General features: G+C 38.3%; 1 long non-coding RNA gene across 1 annotated transcript; it reads left to right on the plus strand.

Moving 5' to 3' along the window:
- Positions 1-295: 295 nt before the first annotated feature.
- Positions 296-1,031, plus strand: LOC116183361 (uncharacterized). Its single transcript, XR_004147964.2, has 2 exons — positions 296-415; positions 834-1,031. It is a non-coding gene; the product is annotated as an uncharacterized LOC116183361 (long non-coding RNA).
- Positions 1,032-19,567: the final 18,536 nt, after the last annotated feature.

Raw genomic sequence — 19,567 nt, forward strand, 5'->3', positions numbered from 1 at the left:
ATAAAACATATCAATGGGCACTGAAACAATGTGCAAAACCTTGGTTTATTTGCATAGAAGAGCTAGGATGAAGCAGATGAGGGGAGATTTTGCAGTGGAAGAGTCATGAGTATACTTTCAATAACAGTCTCAACAATTGCAAGGGCCATGTACCATCTGCCTGCTTAATAGGAATATATTATATTATGGAGGAACATGACAGCCTTTGAAATTATTCATCCCTTAATATGTGTATATATCTCATTAAATTCTTGCAGTTCTCACTGCGTATTTTCTGGATTTGCAATTCAGCTTTCAATACACATAGAGACTTGGAACATGCATCCCACAGAGGAGTCCCAAGAGTGCAGATTTATCCATGGAATTATGCCAAGAATAAATTAGACTATGGACCTCAGAGGCATCACTCACAAGGGTATGAACTACTGGCTAAGTTACATAGCATCTGTACTTTGGTTATTTCCATTTACTTCTGTTTTACTTGATTAGATTCCAGCACTTGGTAAACTTATCTCTTTTTTTTAAAGAATATGTTTGCATATCAAGTAAATTTTTAACATCCTTGCTCAACACCTGCAAAATGCTCTTAATAAAAAGGGAACTTGCAACTTTGCATGTAGTATAGGAAGAACCAAAATTCCACTACATCTTGGGAAAAAGCATTGGTTGAGGGAAGAATATGATGCAATTATCCAAGTGAGCTTTTAATTAAGATGAATTTAACTCCTGATGATCTCAGCAAACTTAAAACTCTTCCAGTTTCTTCATCATGCCATTATTGTTTTATTATCAGTTTGTTTTTATAAAAATGTTTGTGCTATTTTTTTTAATAGAGGAAAGAAGAAGACAGCAGTTGTGGAATGAAATGGGACCAAAATGGTTTTGAAGCAAGGAATGGCTCCTGCCACCATTTACTGAAGAATGAAGAGTTCAGTTTTTAAAAATGGAAATAAATGTATGTTTCACACAGACTGGAATTTTCAATATGTCTGAGCTGTCTCAGAAAACAATTAATAAACAGAAGTGATGTATCTCTGGGTCCCAAATTGCTGGTGGTGTTTTGGACCATTTGAAGATTTGTAAGGATTTGCCCTTGTGAGCAATTATGTCCTTAGAGGGAAGTCCTATAGAAATCAGAAAGGTTTTTCCTTTTAAGGTCTTTTTCCAACCCCATTGATGCCAAGGGAAGAAAAAAAATCCTATTGACTCTGTAGGCTGAGTTCAGGCCCATGAAGCAGTCAGTTCAGTGGCAACTAATTTTTCACCTCTGACAGAATATTAGAATTGCTCAATTGGTTAAAATAATGTGCAAGTACTTCTACAAAATTATTTCAGGTTGTATTTCACTGTTTGTTATTCTTAAGCTCATGTCATCTGTTGTTCACGGATATTCAGGCTAACTTAGAGTTTTGTCATGAAAATGTTTAAAAATACCAGAAGTTCAAAAGTTTTTGGACAAATGATCAATCATCTGGAAATTCATCACAGAAGTCCATTATACAGTAGCTGTCATCATTGCAGTCTTTTGTTTAAAGAGTATCAGCCACTCAACTGGAAGCATGAACTGCATCCAAGATTTGTGTTAAAGCTAAGGTTATAAATCACCTTCTACAGAAAAGAAATATTTCTGGACACCAAATAATCAATTACATAGATTTAAAAAGCCCTAGAGGCTAAAATTTGAGTGTCAGTACTATTTTTTCTCACTAAAGCATTAATATATAGACATGTATATACAGCTACACAAACCATACAGAAAGTTAAGTATTATGTTAACAAGACGGCAAGAACTAAATTAAAGCCTACCCTCAGCATACCAAATTTCATCCAAAAGCAGCTCACACAGACAAGATGTTTGTACCTAGAAGTATATCAATTTTTGATACAGCTGTCTCAGAAGCCAGGCTGGTTGTGGCTCTGCAAAGTTAGGACCATACTCATCTACATTCAGTTGCAGGATGTGAGGCTCCAGCAGAAACAGCATGATGGAACTGCTGGCAGTTGACAAATTGACACAGAAAAACAGCAGAAAAGGTACTTTTTTTTAGTAGAATGACTGTGACTAATGATGGGCAGACACCACTTGTGCTGCTCTCCCAGAAGGTGGTTTCCATAATTCCCAGCTCATGGGTGCACAGGACAGCTGAGAGCCAGAGTGTCTTCAGTGGTCACATCCAAATACAGCAGAGCTCACCATGAATCAGAAACCTAAGGCTGCATGCCAGATTTGTGAGATGTAAGCAGTTTTAAAATGCAGAATTCATGCCAGATAAACCCATACTGAATGACCATGGAAAAAGCAGGAGCAGTAGGGTGTCAAAAGGATCTTGGGTGAAGATGGGGTTTGGGCTGAGTGGTTTTATAGCCATACTTGGTGAAACAGAAATGGAGTTAAACTGCATTCTTCACTCAGAGATCAGGAGGGAGTTCCACCTTTAGCTCACTCTCTTCTTCAGAGCTGCACAATAGGGTGGGTTCGTTGTTGTGGTTTTCCACACTATCCAGATGCTGCACACGTTGAAGTTGGCTGGCAGGAGAATACTCGGCTCAGCACAGAGCTGTCCTGACCTAAGAGAACAAATCCTGTGTTCCAGACTCCCACACACTGTGGTCCTGCACATGCTTCTCTGTTGCACAATAATCATATTAATTTACCTCTCCCCATCCCTGCTAATTAGTTCAAATTCTGTGTTCAGTGCTCAGTAATCCAAAACTGTGACTTCCACCCTGAGGGCCAAAGGAATCTTCTGATAGATTTTTCTCTCTTTGTTCCTTACAGATTATAGAGGGAATCAGAGAAGTAAGAACAAACAATAGAAGATATGCTCTCAAGTAATGGAGATCACCCCACTCTTTCTTCAGTCCTGTGTAATAGGTGTACATAAAGAGCAAAGATGTTTTCTGGTGAAAATTAATATTCCTTTGTGGGAGTCAGAATTGAATCTGAATTGACATTGATTTTAAACGCAGATGCTGGCAGAGTAAAATTAATTTTCAAACACTGAAGCTTTCCCTGGTAAAATATTTAAGGCTGCATTTTCAAGCTAGAAGGAAAAAGTGATGAAAAGTTCTTAAAACTGAAGAAACAAAATCCTTGATTTTGATCCAAAGCCCTGCAAAACAAGATCCTATATTGAAATGGCTAATCTTAGGAGAATGTAGGGGGATAAAATGGGTACTTTCCTTCCTCTCTTCCTTTCCCCCCTTTATTTGTTCAAGCTGCATGTAATATGCCATGGGGGATTTTCTGCCAAAGATGTCCTTCACAAGCATTTATCCCATACTTTATTCTTCGTGGTGCTGTAAGGAAATAGGCACTTGGCAGCAAAAGGCATGACACAGCACCAAGCAGGGCAGAGCAGAGGTTAGCCCAGGTCCTGAAAGTGTCATAGCCCTATTTCCAGCCTGGTTTATACTGTTGTGATGGCTCTCAGGACTTCAGATTTCTCTTCTGCATGTTCAGCATTGCAAACTCTTGAACAATGCATTATAGGCAAAGAATAAATGGTTCTGTACAGTCTTAAACTTCCTTTGCACATTATCTTAGGAGTAATGCCTGTGCTTGGTCAGACACATTTTGTACTGTGGATAAAGCAGCTGTGGTCCTAACTTGTTCTTCTGTGCCAGGTGAAAATCTAGCAGCCAAGGGGTAATTATATAGCTACTACTGGATATTATTATTATTGTTTATTGATCATACTGTTAAAGGATCCATAGGCTTTAAATGAGAAAAGGTCCGTGGTGTCTTAAGTAGGTTCTGATAACTAAATGAGGCTTTTCAAGAAGCCTCTCGTCTGAAAAAAACCTCCAGAAATATGTCTAGTGTTCCCAATCCACTGCTATAGATGGTCTTTCCCATTTTTACATGAAGAAAGTGTCCCTTTGTGAATGAGTTCAGACCATTGTCCTTCATACCCAAAAGTAACCTTACACTTATAGAGAGCCACTGACCACTCATCTGCAGAAGGCTCTTCACAGTGAGACTGGACAGACCTTAACTTTCATCTTGGAAATTCAGGCCTTACAAGAAAAAGGAACCATAAAACACCCTGTCAGCACACAAGAGGTAATGGCAACATTTCAAAGATATCTTGCAAATTAAAGTGATGTGCAAAGATTGCACAGTTGTTTGGTGTCAGTTGTCTTATGTTAGCTAGCAGCCTGCCTTTTCTGAAGTTGCAGCTGGCACAAGGTGACATAATTAAGCCATAAAGTATTTAGACCATAATTCAATTCATGATGTAAGTTGATATAATTATTTTCATTGCTGCAGATTTCAGTAAGAACCAGACCAATGGATGAGAAATAATTTAGCACAGTATTTTTTTATGAAATCTCGAACACTAGAAGAAGTGCTCAAGAGCAGGTTGGATGGGACCCTAAATAGCCTGGTCTAGTGGGTGCTTGGAAAAAAGTGATCTTTAAGGTACCTATCAATGCAAGCCTTTCTATGATTTCTATGAAATCTATTGTTCACACTGAGATTTTGGGGAGAAATTTATTCTCCATTTATATTTTATTAATTTGGTTGTTACTGGTGTTACTCAATTACCACTTCAGCTCTACTATCACTTCTATCCCAGACCAGGAGGAGGAAAAGATAGTGTGTGGTGTCATGAGGCAGTTGGTGCCAGGCTAGTTTGGATGCTGAAGTGCCAGAGATTTTTACATAGTTTTGTTTCTGTTCATCTTAGTGTTGCAAAGGCTCCCATAAAATTCATTGCAAGTAGAACAGGCAAAAGTAAATTAGGAAAGAGAACCATCAAAATATGACTGTGTGGCAGAAAACAAGCATTCAGGAGAAATATGAAATATATAGACTTTCATTCAGAACTCAGAAATAATTAAAAAAAAAAACCAATCTCCAAACCTTGAAATATTTTGAATTCAGAAAGATTTTTTTCTTGCTGTCCTAAGTCTAGTGCTTTTGTTCTGAACAGGCTTTCACAGTTTAGAGGTGTCTGCCAGAGATGGAGTTCAGACAAATCTCCATGTCTGTCCCATGACCTGCGCATTTCATGGACCTGAACTCCTTAGGCTTGCTGAGTCATGAGAAGTGGAGAAAGGGAACATGAACCCATCAAGAAACTTCTGAGAAATGAGGGTGGCATGTTTTTCCAAAACATTGCAGCTTTGATTTTTTCTTGAAATAAACCCAGGGTTCTCTGGACAATTTTTATTTACCTATTTTTAATTTATTTACCTAAAACCCGAATTTTCTGCTCTAAAATGTCTCTCCTGTGTTGTGCTCTGCTGCCTGTTTTCTTCTGTGGAGAACAAAGCACTGTTACTTCTTGAAAACCTCTGCAGCTCCCTAGTGAATAACTTGAATCCCTTCATCCCACACCCATGCCATGTATAAGTTTGTTGGCTGAGACATGGAAGAAGATATTTTTGTGAAGTAATAATTTACATGAGTGAGACATTAAGCCACAATCAGCTGACAAAGGAAAGGAGCATAGTGTTTCTATGCTATGAGAGCAGTTCCATGGTTTTGGAGTGGTTTTTTGTACAATTTGTACAGTGGACATTCTCCCATATAGCTCCTACAGTAGTAAGTTTTCTATAGTAGAATGGGGTTTTTTTTTGGTTTATTATGTGTATTACACAGTGAACTGCAGAAATGCCGTATTATTTTACTGAAAACTAATCAAATGTAAATTAGCACTTAATAATTTTTATTTAATTTTGATTACCGTGTAAAACATACTTTAATTACATCAGAATAAAAACTGGAACTTGAGCAATTATTTAAACATACCCCTAGAGTTTAATACCATTTAGGGCTGGACTCCTCTCTGATGTTGTGTGGGGGCTTTTTATAGTGAAACATTTAAAATAACAGCTAATTTGTAACATACACACACACATATGAAACACATTATTTTTAGAGCATTATTTTTACTGTGTATCTTGAAATAGAGTGTGTGTGTATATTCATTTAACACAACTTGAGGTCTTGGAAAACTCGGCTCAAATTCCAATTATTATACATTACTTCTAAAGCAAAGTACAAAAAAAAAAGAAGGGTGATTGTTGCTGTAAGCATTTTAATGGGCATCACTGTTGCAAATGGCAAGAGCTATGGAAGTCTTAGAAACATTTCTCCATTCCAAGGACAAAAGTTTGCATTGCTTTGGCCTGCCTTAGTCTCAGCCACCTGGAATTTCTATTGACCTACCCTAAAGTCCAGCTTTGGATGTGGTATTAAACACACTGGAGGAGGTGCCAGACTGGGATTTTTTCCCTGCTGCTTGCTTCTTGCAGCCACAGCACCATGCACCTCCTGTCACTCTTTGTCCCTTGAGACATCACTCCATGCTAGTTTTCCCTCTTGGAAAAAACTACTCGTAAAGACTTGTTTTTTTTCAGACTGCCAAACATCTCCTGCAGACTTCTGCAAACCATTGTCCAGTATTTTTGCCCAGAAAGGGGAAAATATGGGCTCTGAGTTGTGCAGATTCAGATGTAATGGTTGTCTTGCTGAGATGCTGAGAAATTTCATCTCTGTCAATTAATTCAGCAATGGGATTCCAACAGTTCATTCTTTGGATTTTAAAAAAATTAAAAGGGGAAAAAATTAAATCAGGCAATCAAAATATCCAATTAACATATTGAAAAATAACCTACCTTAATTTTTTTACTATTTAGTAATGTTGATCAAATGAATGCTACAAGATAAAAATCAGGGCACTGTCTGAAGCCACAGCTTGAAAGGCAAGAAGTCAAGTTTCAGTCAGTCAAAATAAAGAAAAATGGGATATTTTCTATGAGAAACTGGTTGACCAGAGGTATAGGAAAGGTTTGTTTTCCTTACAAAAAAGAATAATCTGCTGACTGCAAAAAAACTTGTTTTTCTCCATCAGAAAACATAACAGCATGGATTTCAGTACCATAATACGATTACAACTGTAGGAAGGGAACACCAGGTCACAGACCAGGACATTCAAACATCTGCTGATGTCAGCAATTATCACAAAGAGACAAATGTTAATAACGTTCAGGTGCTCAGATGAATTAGGTTTAGGAGGGTTTTTTTCTTATTTTTCCCTTTTTTGTTTTTTGCAATTGAAAAACAGGGAGTTTGGGAGAATTGCATTGGCTATTACAAGTACAGACTGTACTCTCTCTTGATGCTTGACCCTACATTCTTTCTTTTATATGGGATGAAGTTCATTTTCCTTGGGCTAGAATAAAATGAGAACACCATGGAAGTTTGCATGTTGGCAGAGATGAAGGGTGGGCTGAGTGGATGATCTAACTGGGCTTCTCCATCCTGATGTTCTCGCACACTGTGAAGTTTTGTGATGAGCTGTTGGTTTAATTTTACAGGACCTCCGTGGCCAGCTTGTGAAATCTGGCTAGCAAAAACATAATGGAACTTATGGCTGGGTTGGCTAAGTTATTTGTTTGTTTAGGGAAGAGTTTTTTTCAGTACATTAATCACAAAAATAAAGTTAGTCTTCATTAACACTTTAAACGTTAATCCCATCGTAGTAGCTTCAATGGATCTTTTCCAATCATCTATCCCTTCTAAAACACTGATGGTAGACTCTGAAAGTGTGAGGACTGAAAATTTTTGAAAACCTAGAAAGAGACTGAATCTGGTGTTTGGTAGTATTTTTGAAATATTCAATTATTATTTTCTGTCAGTACCACAGAATGGATTTCATAAATGATTTCCATTGGGGAAGCCTGGCTGCATAGTTTGCATATCATCACAAAGCTATTTTGAAGAATAAACTTAGGAAAAACTTTTCAGTTGAAGTTTCAATTTTATTTGGTCCTTATCAAATACTTAAAATGATTCATTGTGCCTCTGTGCCCCGGGGGAGCTTGTCTGAAAGAGCCAGAGCAGGTAGGGAAAAGTCATGTTCTATTTGTCTTCATTTGTTATATATTAGTGAACTTTGAGTTATTGCCTTTACTACATGACATTACTTCATTCCTACCACCACCAAAAAGGAAACATTATGGAAACGTGAGGAAATTTCTGGGGAATTGTATACAAACAACTTAAAATTCTGATGCCTCAAACTGCACCTGCTACCTGATGGCTTTATTTTTATGCTAGTACAGAAAGTGTGATAAATTGCTCAGAAGATCAAACTAATTAAGTAGCTGCTATTGTTAAGAATGTCTTTTACAAATGAAAAATTAAGTTGCATTTAGCACTCAACACCTATACACCAAAGCACACAGCCCAGATGAGCTAAGCTTTAAAACTGGCGTAGAAATGACCTAATGTTTTTAGGGAATTGTATGCACAATATGGCAAGAGATCAGTAACAATTGAGGAAAAAAAACCAAAACAAAAACAACACCTAAAACTACTCAACTGCTAGCAATAAAGAAGTACCAAGTTTCAAAATGTGTTAACTATTTTTGGCTTGTTTGTATCATCTGCTTTGTGCAGTTTCATGTGACAAGCTCTTATCTTGGCACCAACACTGAAATAGCATTTTGTGTGACAAAATGTGTACCTTTGTACCTTTACAACTCATGGCAGCTCTGCAAGAGAAGAGACAAAGGTGTTACCTCTGCAGAATGATAAAAACCCATGGACTGAATAGGCTGGAAGCAGGAGAATGTGCTTGCTGTATATGTGCATACACATATTTATATTCACATATCCAAGCACACACAGGCACATACATCAATCTCAGTAACAAAGTTTTGGTTTTAAAAGCATGAAGTTGGCCTCAGGAGCTAAGAAACTGAATTTGTGAGCTGTTAAATGTCAGAGCTGACCTCTGGGAGTTTGAGGAGGGATGATGTGGTGAAGGGCAGGCTTCAGGTCATGTTTTATACAAGAAGTTTAATTGTTCTGGCTAGGAAGCAAAAGTGACTCATTTACTTGAAGTGGGTCCCTATCTCCCAATGCAGATTTCTAATGGAGGAGGATACTGCTAGCAATAATGTCTTTTTAAAAATTGGACTGGTTTACTTCAGTATTTTAACTACTTCCATTCAGATTCATTTGTTTTGGACACATAATTTGATAGTGTTCCAATGATAGCAAAAAACAGTTCTTTGGTCACCCTTCGTGAACCCATACAAGTCTTTTTGTTGTGTTTAAATCAGATTTTTTTTGCCAAAGAAAATTGTAAGCTAGTGGGCTCTTTCTGAGACTTTTATTGAAAAATGTAATAAACTATTTAACTGTATATATTGTAAAGTCATTGTGACACTGGGTTTGTGGTGTTGCTCTTTTCATTTTCACTTTTGTCTCATAAAGTTCCCTCTAGAGATGATGTGCGTGAATTTTGAGTCATGACAAATGATAACACACATATACAAATAAAAAATACAATTAATTTGTTTAGTATAATCTAATCTATTAACAAAAGTCTGTCATTCATATCAGTTCAATTTGGCTGTGTCCTTTAACCACTTTGATTTACCAAGCTCATATTTCTGAATTACCAGCCTATCCCCAGCCCTTAGTAACCTCCAGTTTCAATTTTGGAAACTTCTATTGTTTGGTGACTTAGTTTCTGTAAAATATGACTCTGAATAAAAAACTTTGCCCTAGAAAATGCAAATATATGCCCTGCTTTCTCATTCCCTTATAATTAAAATAATGTAAATAATTTATGGTTAGAAATACTTGTTTCAAGATGCTTTTATCAATCCCAAAGGGTAAACCCAATTATCACTGAAATGTGACAACCCACTGCCACTGAAACCATGGCAATATACCACTGAAATAAAAGTGAGTTTTGCTATAGAGAAAGCAAAATGCCTGGAGAGGATGGATACCCTCTTCGCACTGAGCAAACACTTCAAATCTATAGCTAAGAGCTCATTCAAGCCACTTTGAAAACTTTTCATACTTTACAGAAGATGTGACTTCTCAGATATATTATTGAAGCCAAAGTTAAAAATACATCACTGGCATTTAATATAAAAATAGAGCAATTTTTGAATTCTAAATTTTTTTAAATTTTAAAATATTTAAAAATACTCGGTATTTTTAATCATAATAAAGCACAGTAATGGTGTGTGGCAGGGACTTCCAAAGTGTCCTACCTTCTGCCTGAAGCAGGATTACCAGCTCTTCACTGAGAAGCACTTCTCCCCTTTCCAGAAAGTGAAATAATGCTCCTGTGGCTTCACTGTCCATTTAGCGATATGACCCTCAGAATTAGTTGCTGTTATGCCTTTAATGAGGATGATTCGCAGGCTGCCTTCAAGCACAAGTCCCATGATTTCTGCTGGCACAAGGTGAAATTCCTACTTCAGTAATGATACTGTCCTTGGCAAACTTAGTGTTGACTTAGTTAAAAATTGAGAGAATTCTCTGAAAATGAGATTTGCTGATGAGTAGGATGAATAGGAAAATATAAATAGAAGATACACGAATGTATACTAAAAATTGGGCCAAGCTGCAAAAGCTGGACACACAGCCAAGTCACCCTGAAGTTTGGAACACAGACATTCAGGGCTTTTTTCAGCTCATTAAATATATAATTGGAGGCTAATCACAAAAAAATTATCTGCTGAAGTTCAGGTATTGAAAAACATCTGAAAACTGTTTTCTCTGTGAGCCCAGGTGTAGTATCAGTGCTCTTTCATACACCAGGAAGTAGAGAAGGAAAACAAATACAGTATCAGAAGAACATATGTAAAAAAATTGTAGGGTGAGTGAATGTACGCTTTACACGAGTTCTTCTTCTCGCATGACCCCATCTGGTGAGTTCTGTTTGTGCCTGAGAAACCAAAGCATTGGACTTTGCTGCAGTTCTTTCTTACAAATATTTTCTTTGGTTGCAGTGAAGACCACACTAGCCAAAAATCTGGACTGCAAATCCGTCTCAGGGTTAACTAAACCCACGTACTGTATCTGAAGACAGGAACACGAAACCTTACGAGAACCATGGGTCAGTGAACTCAACCCTTTACTATAACCAGCAACAGTGGTAGACAATGTGCCTAGGAACCTAATCTGGGGCTTTCTGCTCCTTCTGGTCCTGCTGGAAGGCTGGGTCAGCCCCTCACTCTGCAGAGAGCTGATAACCTCTTCTCCCTTTCAGCTTATGTTTATTCATTCCCACTTTAAGGCCATTTGTTTCTTTGTCAGCAGTGCCATGGAGAATCAACTGCTCTACTCCCTCCAAAGTTTACAGAGTGTGCTAGTATCTCCTTCCTGCTTTTATTCTCTTAAGCCTAATTATCAATTTATTACGGTCTTTTCTCATCCCTATAATGAGTCCAAAAGCCTTTCTTTCTAAAGATATTCCAGCTTGAATAAAGGAGTTCTGCAACAGGGTTGCTAGGGTGCAATGTAGAAAATTCAAACAAAACAGAATATAGAATCAGTTTTGAGGTCCCAGTTACAGGACAAGTTCAGTTTTGGCTACCACCGGGCTCAATTCATTGTAATTTGCAGCCGACAAATTATGCCATAAAGCAGATCCAAGTCTTGAAGTGAAACTTAGCAAAGACCGCACGCTTTGCTAGCTTACTTCATATCAAACAGCGAGAAATCATAAATCTTCCCCTTTTCATTCAACAGATTCATGAACTTAAGCCAAGTACTTGAAATACACAGCCTAAGATTTTGTTTTATAATGAAAAATGAGAACAGGTGAATTTCCCATTATTGTCTTTTTGCTGTAGAAGTTTTGCATACACTGATCAGATGAGGCACCCTCTCCTCACCTCCAGATTGAATCCTTCTGGTATGCAGAGTGTTTCAAAACATAGCCAAACTGAAACTTTGCAAATTGCACTTATCTTCATTATGCACTGGGAATAAACAGATGACTCAGTATCAAACCCAGTAGAGGTTTTTTTCTCTTTTCTTTCTACAGCAAATCAACTTTTTTGATTGTTTCTGCTAAAGGATTTTTCACAGGTTGTTTTTTAACCTATCCTGTATCATTATTTCTGAATAACTGAATTCCACATATTTCTTTCTCTTATGAGCATTTCCTTATTTATGAAAAGCACAAGCACTAATAGATCTGAATATAAATATGCCCTTAAAATGAGGGGACAAAGTTGCATTATTTTTATTGCAGTTCTTCTAAAGTTGCCAGCAGGTCTTCCTGATCTCCTGATGCCAATTAGAATTAATAATGTGAAAAGGAACACCAGCAAAGTACTTAGAGAAGGATCAAGAAGAAACATTCCATTCATAGACAAAGGAGGCAATGGCTTTGTGTAACATATAATTAAATTTTAGAGCTCATTACCACCTAACACTGTGAAGACTGGAAGTTTAAATGGACTCTGTGAGTGATAGGAAACTCACTATAGTTAGAGTTCTTGTAAAGACGTGCCTTGCAAAAACTGCTCCAGAAGAGAAATCAATGGGTAATGATGACAGAAGGACTTGCACTACATAGTAATGAAGTCACAGAGCTTCACAGTGTTTCTTAGAAGCAGAGGGAAATCAAAGCTGTTAGAGATTTTTGCCAGACAAATATTTTGAAACTTCATTGTTTATTTAGACCTCTTGCCTCTACAAAATGGAGGTAGAAATCTTCAGTGAACAACCTCCCTAGTGAGATTTGCCAGACAGTCCCTTCCTGGTTATGCCAAAAATAGAAGATTAACATGGTTTTTATGTGTTATTTGAGCACTGTCATCTGCTAGCTTGAACAAAAGTGTGAAATGGCTGAAAAAAACATATACCAACAGTTTTGATTAATTTCTGGTTCCTAGGAATTCTACTGTCAGTAACAAAGCTGTAGGTCCTTGACTGAAGAGCAATCTAAGAGGTAAAGGTTATGCTGCAAAGTGCAACAACTTCAACATTTACTGGAAAATTTCTTGGCAGCTAACGTGGCCAAAGCAGTGTGCAGAGTGGTGGCCAGAGAGTATCCAGGAGTGCCTGGATGAGACAGTGTTTCAGCAAGTCTTTCCTTTACTCTTCATTAAAGGAATTTCTATGTAGCTGCAAATAGAAGCTAGAACTGCCTTGGAGTCAATCCTCAAGGACAGACAGGACTAGGAGCATAAAGGGGCATTACAGTGTATTGCTCTTGGACCACAATGGAAATGTGGTTTGACTTTTGGGAGGGCTCAGGTTAGTTTTTATTTGGCAGAAATAGTTTAATGAAGCTTTAGATTTCAAGTAGGTCAAACCGGCTTGCTGGTAGCCCTCGCATAAGACTGCCCAGTTCAATTTGATTTTACGGTCTATCGGAAGATATGCAGCAACTGGATGCCAATTTCTGTTCTGCAGATTCACAGCAGCCTTTACAAACTTCCCAACAGAATTTACTATCCCAGTCCAGAAAACCTGGGTCCACTAGAATCCAAAGTTCTGCGTCTAAAACAACTTATTCACGTCAGTTGATTATTCCTTTTGTGTTGCTGGGTAGTGGGTGCTGAGCATCTGTTTTATATGACTGCTCCCCGTGGTTGCTTCACAATGTTGCTTTTCATAAGAATGTGGTGAGCTATCTAAAGCCTGCTTTATATGAAGTGTTTGGAAATGCATTTGCAATAATGAATGTGTAGTGGAAATTCATCAAGTCATACAGAGGCAAATACTGTGAGGCAATGAATTAACAGTAATAGCAGCATCTGATGCCGTGGGTTATTTTCATTTTAAAACAAGCTAGCTCATGCACAATACATGACACTTGCATTTTTAAACTCTTTTCCCCTTTTAGGTGCAGACAAATGAAAAATGATCATGCTCTGGAAAGGTAGTATTTTTAGGAAGACATTTTACAAATGCAATTACAGCAAGACATTGTAGCTTAGATTGCACATGGGTAAACACGTGCTTTCACACCAAGGGAAAAGTTTAGCTTGGCAGCTGAGGCTGAGAAGCATGACTCCGATCTCATTTAAAGCCAAAACTGCAGAAACTCAAGCCATTTCCAAAAATAACATCAAAATTAGAGCCTTGAACCTCCTCAGACTGGTCATGCTGAGAATGATGATCCTGGGGACCAACAAAGCTACTGAGTCCCCCATGGAAACATTTTTGTGTGCTGATTTTGTGCTTCAGCCATGGAGAAGGAAATACATTTCAGCAACTAAATACGGATAAGAACTGAATTAGTTAAAAGTATAGATTAAATTAATTCAGTTTCTAGCATTATTCTGCTGATTAAAAATTCCTATGAATTTCCAGGACTTTTTAGAATCATACTAACCAGAATACAACACCAAATACTCCTAACTGTCATTCATTAAAGAGGAAACTAGATTAGAAGGAGTTCACCTATAACTTTCTTGAAAGTTCAGAATAGGCTATTGAGCTACTTATGAAGCCTCAATTAATGTAACCTTAATTCCCTACTCTATTTCAGTGATTTTTCCTTGCAAAATCCCTCCAGTATTAGAAGGGTAGAGAATCATTGTCATCTCTACTTGCAAGATTGAAAGCTTGCAGCCTGCTTAAAGATCAATATTAATCAGAAGTGAGAAATCTAAATTTTTGAAGGATCCTAAGCTCTGCTCCTGTCTTGTGGCTTTAAATACACATGCAATGTTGGGATCTGTATCTGGGCTTTGCATTCCTTTCAGTTGAATTTAGCATAAAACTTGATGGGAGTAATTTTCCTGGGTGATGGAAAATTTCTATGAGTGAATCCTACCAGCTCAGTGCCAAAAGACCTACCTGGTGAATGCCAGCAACTGAGATATTCTGAGATGTCCACTTTGGCCAGGAAGGCTCTGCAGAGATGAAATATCAGGTGCTTAAGGAGCATAACTCATGACTGTTATCTTGGTGATGCTCTTGAGCTGCCTGCCCTGATTTTCAGCTCCTTAGAATAGAATGTGCCATCTTATGTAGGAAATACGTAATACCTCTTTGAGGAGGTGGAGAACAGCACACTTGTCTGAATCCAAAGGGAAGCATTAATCTCTGGTTACACTTCCTGAGATGGAACCGGCAATGACATGGAGATATCCAAGATTACTGTCAGGTTCCCAATGGTAGGAAACCAGCTCCCTGTTAAGTACCTAACTAGACAAGTCCACCTAGGACATGAGGCAGAGGGGCCAAGGCAAAGGGTACAGCAAAAGTAGAGGTCCCAGATACTTCTGCAGTATGGGTAGCCTTATATGAAAAAGAAGTTGTGTCCCTAAAGACCTTTTTCCTTCATAGGACTGCAGCCAGGATCCCAAAGGACTTGAAAAGAGGAAGTATTTTTACCTTTTTTGAGCTATGAATGTGAGAAGAATTTCCTCATAATGCAGACCGGTGCTAGAGGCCCACTAGCTCAAAAGACCCATGCAAAAGACCATTTCTCCCTGGGGCAGGAGGGCCAGTGAGGGGCTCTGAGGGAGATGAAGTTGTTTCAGTCATGGCTTGCAGTCTGTTTCACAGCAGGAAGCAAGGATGCAACACCATTTTAAAGAGGGGTTTCAAATGAACCCCCACCCAAGCATAACTGGTGAGTCTCGAGGGTCATGCTCCATTCGGCAGTTCTTAGTGTGGGCTGTGTGCAAATAGCACTAGCTAGCACAACATTATTTAACCTTTAGTGTGTTTATTTGGCGGTAGAATAAGTTTTGATTTTCCCATTTATAGAGATTCTGCTGGGAGAAACAACATATTTCACACTAACCATTGCAGTTCCTGAGCAGAGTAATAAAGGAGAGTGATGGATCCTGCACCCTCCCACTCCCTGTTCTTTATTATGCATTTCTACATAAAACTATTTTCAGTATTTTGAGAAGGAAGTTCTGACAATCAGCACTGGTGTTTATGAAACTCCAGACCCTATCCAAGAGTCCCCTGACACAAATGTTCTTCCTCACAGAAGGAACTGTTTCCTTAGCTCTTTCACCACTTTAGAGCCATTCCCTACAACTCTTTTGTAGGCATTTTCCATCTGAATACATTTTATTTAGGTTTTTTGCTTTTAGGCAGCTATTTAGTTACTCCATTAGAAAATGAAAAAAAAAATCCCCTCAGAAACTCAGATGGATGCCTGAAGACCTTACACAGGGGGGTTTTGTTCAGGCAAGAGCAAGGCAAGATTTAGGGATCTTTTCAGAGTTTGCCCAGCGTTGCATACTTATCAATATTAATTTTTATGCTGGGAACTACTCCATCCCCCTGTGCATTCTGTTATTGTTTATCAGAGCTCCAGCACACAGCATGAGGGATAACAGTTGTTTATTCATCATTAACAAAAACTGTTTACAGTGCTCTGTGGCTGTGTGGTGCTGCTAAATGCACTACTAGATTTAACAAGGCCACTCATGTACTTAAATGTAGTCCCATGCTTACATACTTTGCTGAATCAGGGCTTAAGTGAACTGCCTAAAATCACTCTAGATGTATAAAAGCCAGAACTCCTGACTCCTAGTTCTGTGCATTAACCGCAAGATTATCTTTTCCCTCCTGGGAGTCTCAAACTCAGTTCATTTCAAAATGACCACTACTGAGAGACAGATGAATGAAACGGTACACATAAAAATAACTATGATCAGAAGTTTTCCCTCAAACTAAACATTAGCACAGACCCATCTGAAGTTTCCATTTGAACATTTCCATTGCTTTAAAATTTATTTTCCATGTTCATGTACATCTCGATTCTGGCCCAAACCATAAGGTGAAGTGCCAAAATACTGTATGAAAGGATATTTTTGTGGTCCAAGTGCAAGCATTCAATGCTGAAAGTCTTGCAACAAAGCTTGTTCTAAAGGTCTGCAGCCAAGACTTGAAGATTTCAAGTGCTTAGATAGTGTAAGGCCAGATTCTTGACTTCAGTGGAAATATATCTCTTTGTGCCAGCTGAAATCCTGGCCTGAACACATATTAAGTGTCTTTCTAAACCACTATTACTCTACTACCTAAGTGTAGAAAACACCTGCTGAAATATTCCAAAGCTTGTGTGCCTTCTTGGACCTCTGTCTCAGGAAAGCTGTAAAGAAGGAAAACTTTAAGCATCCAGTAGTGTCCTGCAAAGTCAAATACAAAACTGAGCAATTTCCTCACCTTGAAAAACCTCTTTGGTTTTTTGCCCTGAGTGGCTTAATAGTCATAGCACAGAATGTAGGCTACATTATGCGGTGCTGATGGCAAACATTTTGAATGAGTAAATATCCAATCTCTAAATCAATGGACACTGCATCACACAAGCAATCTTCTCCACCTATTTCCCCTCCAGTACACACAAAAAAGCCCCCAAAGTACCAGCTTTCCTTGTAAACTGGTGTGCAGTATCAATGAGCTGTGCGTGGTTACACAGCAATGAACTTGCCTGCTGTGCTGGTGTTACAGCCAGCCATGGAGAAGAGGTGGATGTACACAAGCAGGCAGAATGTCTGTGCTTGTGGTGTCTGCAGTTGCTGCTTCTGACCTGCCCTCTGCCTGAATTCATGTCATATTCAGTGTTAATACAGAATTCATGACCTCCTATGCCATTTGCATCTCAAGCATCTCTTTGAAAATGCCTCCAGGGCCATTTCTCTTTTCCCTGTTTCAGCTGAAGTGAAAGTATGTGAGAATGCATAGAATCTTCTGCTGCAAACATGAATTGTATCACCTGATATTGCTAAACATAAGGTGAATGACAGACTGGGTTTCTAACGCCACCCAAAGTGGATTCTGGCTACACCCTTAGGTTTACAGAAGCAGCTTGGCACCCACCAAACAGAAATCACAGGCATGCAGAAGGGAGCTGGTCCTAATGCTGCAAATGTGTTTATACTGGAACTCATAATAAATAAGGAATAATGTGTCTTGTGTGTGCTGAGCAAGCCTATGACACCAACAAATTGAGCTGTTTTGGAAAATGCTGCTGGGGAAACTTCAGCACTAAGCTTTAAAAGGAGTGGAGCCAGAAGTGGAAAAAAAAACCCAAGCCAAACAACAACAAATAACCCAGAACATATTTCAAATCTGTGCATAAGCTATAGGAAAACCTTAAATTAAACAGCTTGGCTTTGGGCAACACACTAATATTCACCACTTCGTAGCTTATTAAAATGGTCAGGGTTCCCAAGAAATATAAAAAATCATCAAGCACTTAACAAACACACATCTTATTGAACAAGAGTTGAAAAGTTTTCTGCATTTATAGAGGTTGAACATGAGCTATGTGAGGAGGTTAAATAACCTGCACCTATAATGGTGGACATAAAGATTATTTGAAACAAACAGCTACAACTGATTGCTTCATGAATTCTTAGTCATGATTGTAGATTTGAGAAAGCATTGAAAGGGATTCTGTAAATCAATGAATGTTGATGCTAAGGAAAGCAAGGTATTGAGTGGGAAAGTCAAACTGAGCAAGATAAAGGCAAATTCTGTGCAAGGGTCCTTTGTCCTTTTGTAGCAATGCCTCTATATTGTAATTTTATGGTCCCAGAAAGCCACAAACAGAAATAAACCCAAAACCTGTTCTTTATTTATTTATTTATTTATTTTTAACTTACAAACATACAATAGAAGTACTGGAGGAACTTTCAAAACCTTTTTTTACTAAGGATCTGAGAAGGACATATTTGTTTGATGCTCTAAATCATAAGCATGTGTGTATAATAAACATCAAAGAGATAGAAAAAGTTGGATAAACCCAAGTAATATTTGGATGCTTTGCTGAAGTCTCTATGCCTCTTAAAACTATAGAATTGATATGGTTTGTCATCCTTCTCATTGTAATTCTACTAATTCTCAAGTGCATAAATTAAAATACTGTACTGCGTTGCCCTAAGCAGTGCTCTTCTCCTGGGACAGGTCTCTTGGGACACCCGTTTGAACTTCTGCTGCTCTCCTGGTGCATCTTTTACAGACACTCATAATTACAGCCCTCGAATCTGAGAGGAAAGAGCAGCTGGTAAATCCCAGTGCTCAATAACGTTGGAAAGGTCGTTGGGAACCACACTTTTCCCACGTAGTGTTTTCACGGGGCCATAAAAACCTGCTATGCACCGTGAGCCCTCTGCATTGTGTCACAGAGCAGGGCTGGGGACAGAGCACTTCTCCTGCACTCCCACAAATCCTGGCTGGGATTGTGCAGTTGGGTAGTGACCCCTCAGCAGCTTCAGCCTCAGTGACTGAGGTGGCTGTAATTTTACAGCCCATGCCTGGGATCAGGTAGAGACTGGGACTGTGAACACACAGTATTTCCTAGTCTGCAGGCAACATGTCTCTACTAGCAGCCCAAATCAAGGCCTTGAAAAGTGCACACTTGGAAAAGTGAGACTTTGCTTTCCAGTTGCTGTCAGCGTTGGCACATAAATAAATTATCATCTATTAATATGAAAAATCAAGGGATTTGTAAATGATTCTGTTCACCAACCTCCTGCTATGCTAAAAATATCATTATCTGTCTTAAATGTTGCAGTCCCTAAGCACTAATATATAGATTTACTATATGCTAACATAAATTATATTTTCTACTTATATTGCGGGTTTATATCCTGATGTCTATTACAATACTGTTATATTAAAAAGAAAATTGGCAGTATACTCATTATGATTTTCCTGTCCATTGAATTTTTATGGATACACTGAATTCACTGAAGTTCCCATTCCCATTAGAGAAAAAATCATGCCAAAGAAGTTTTTAGATATACATGCAGATATTCATACTTGTGCTGAAAAAGACATGATAACACATCATGAATAGGTTTTATA

Source organism: Lonchura striata, chromosome 3 (genome assembly GCF_046129695.1).
Source record: "Lonchura striata isolate bLonStr1 chromosome 3, bLonStr1.mat, whole genome shotgun sequence".
In the NCBI taxonomy this organism is placed as follows: domain Eukaryota; kingdom Metazoa; phylum Chordata; class Aves; order Passeriformes; family Estrildidae; genus Lonchura; species Lonchura striata.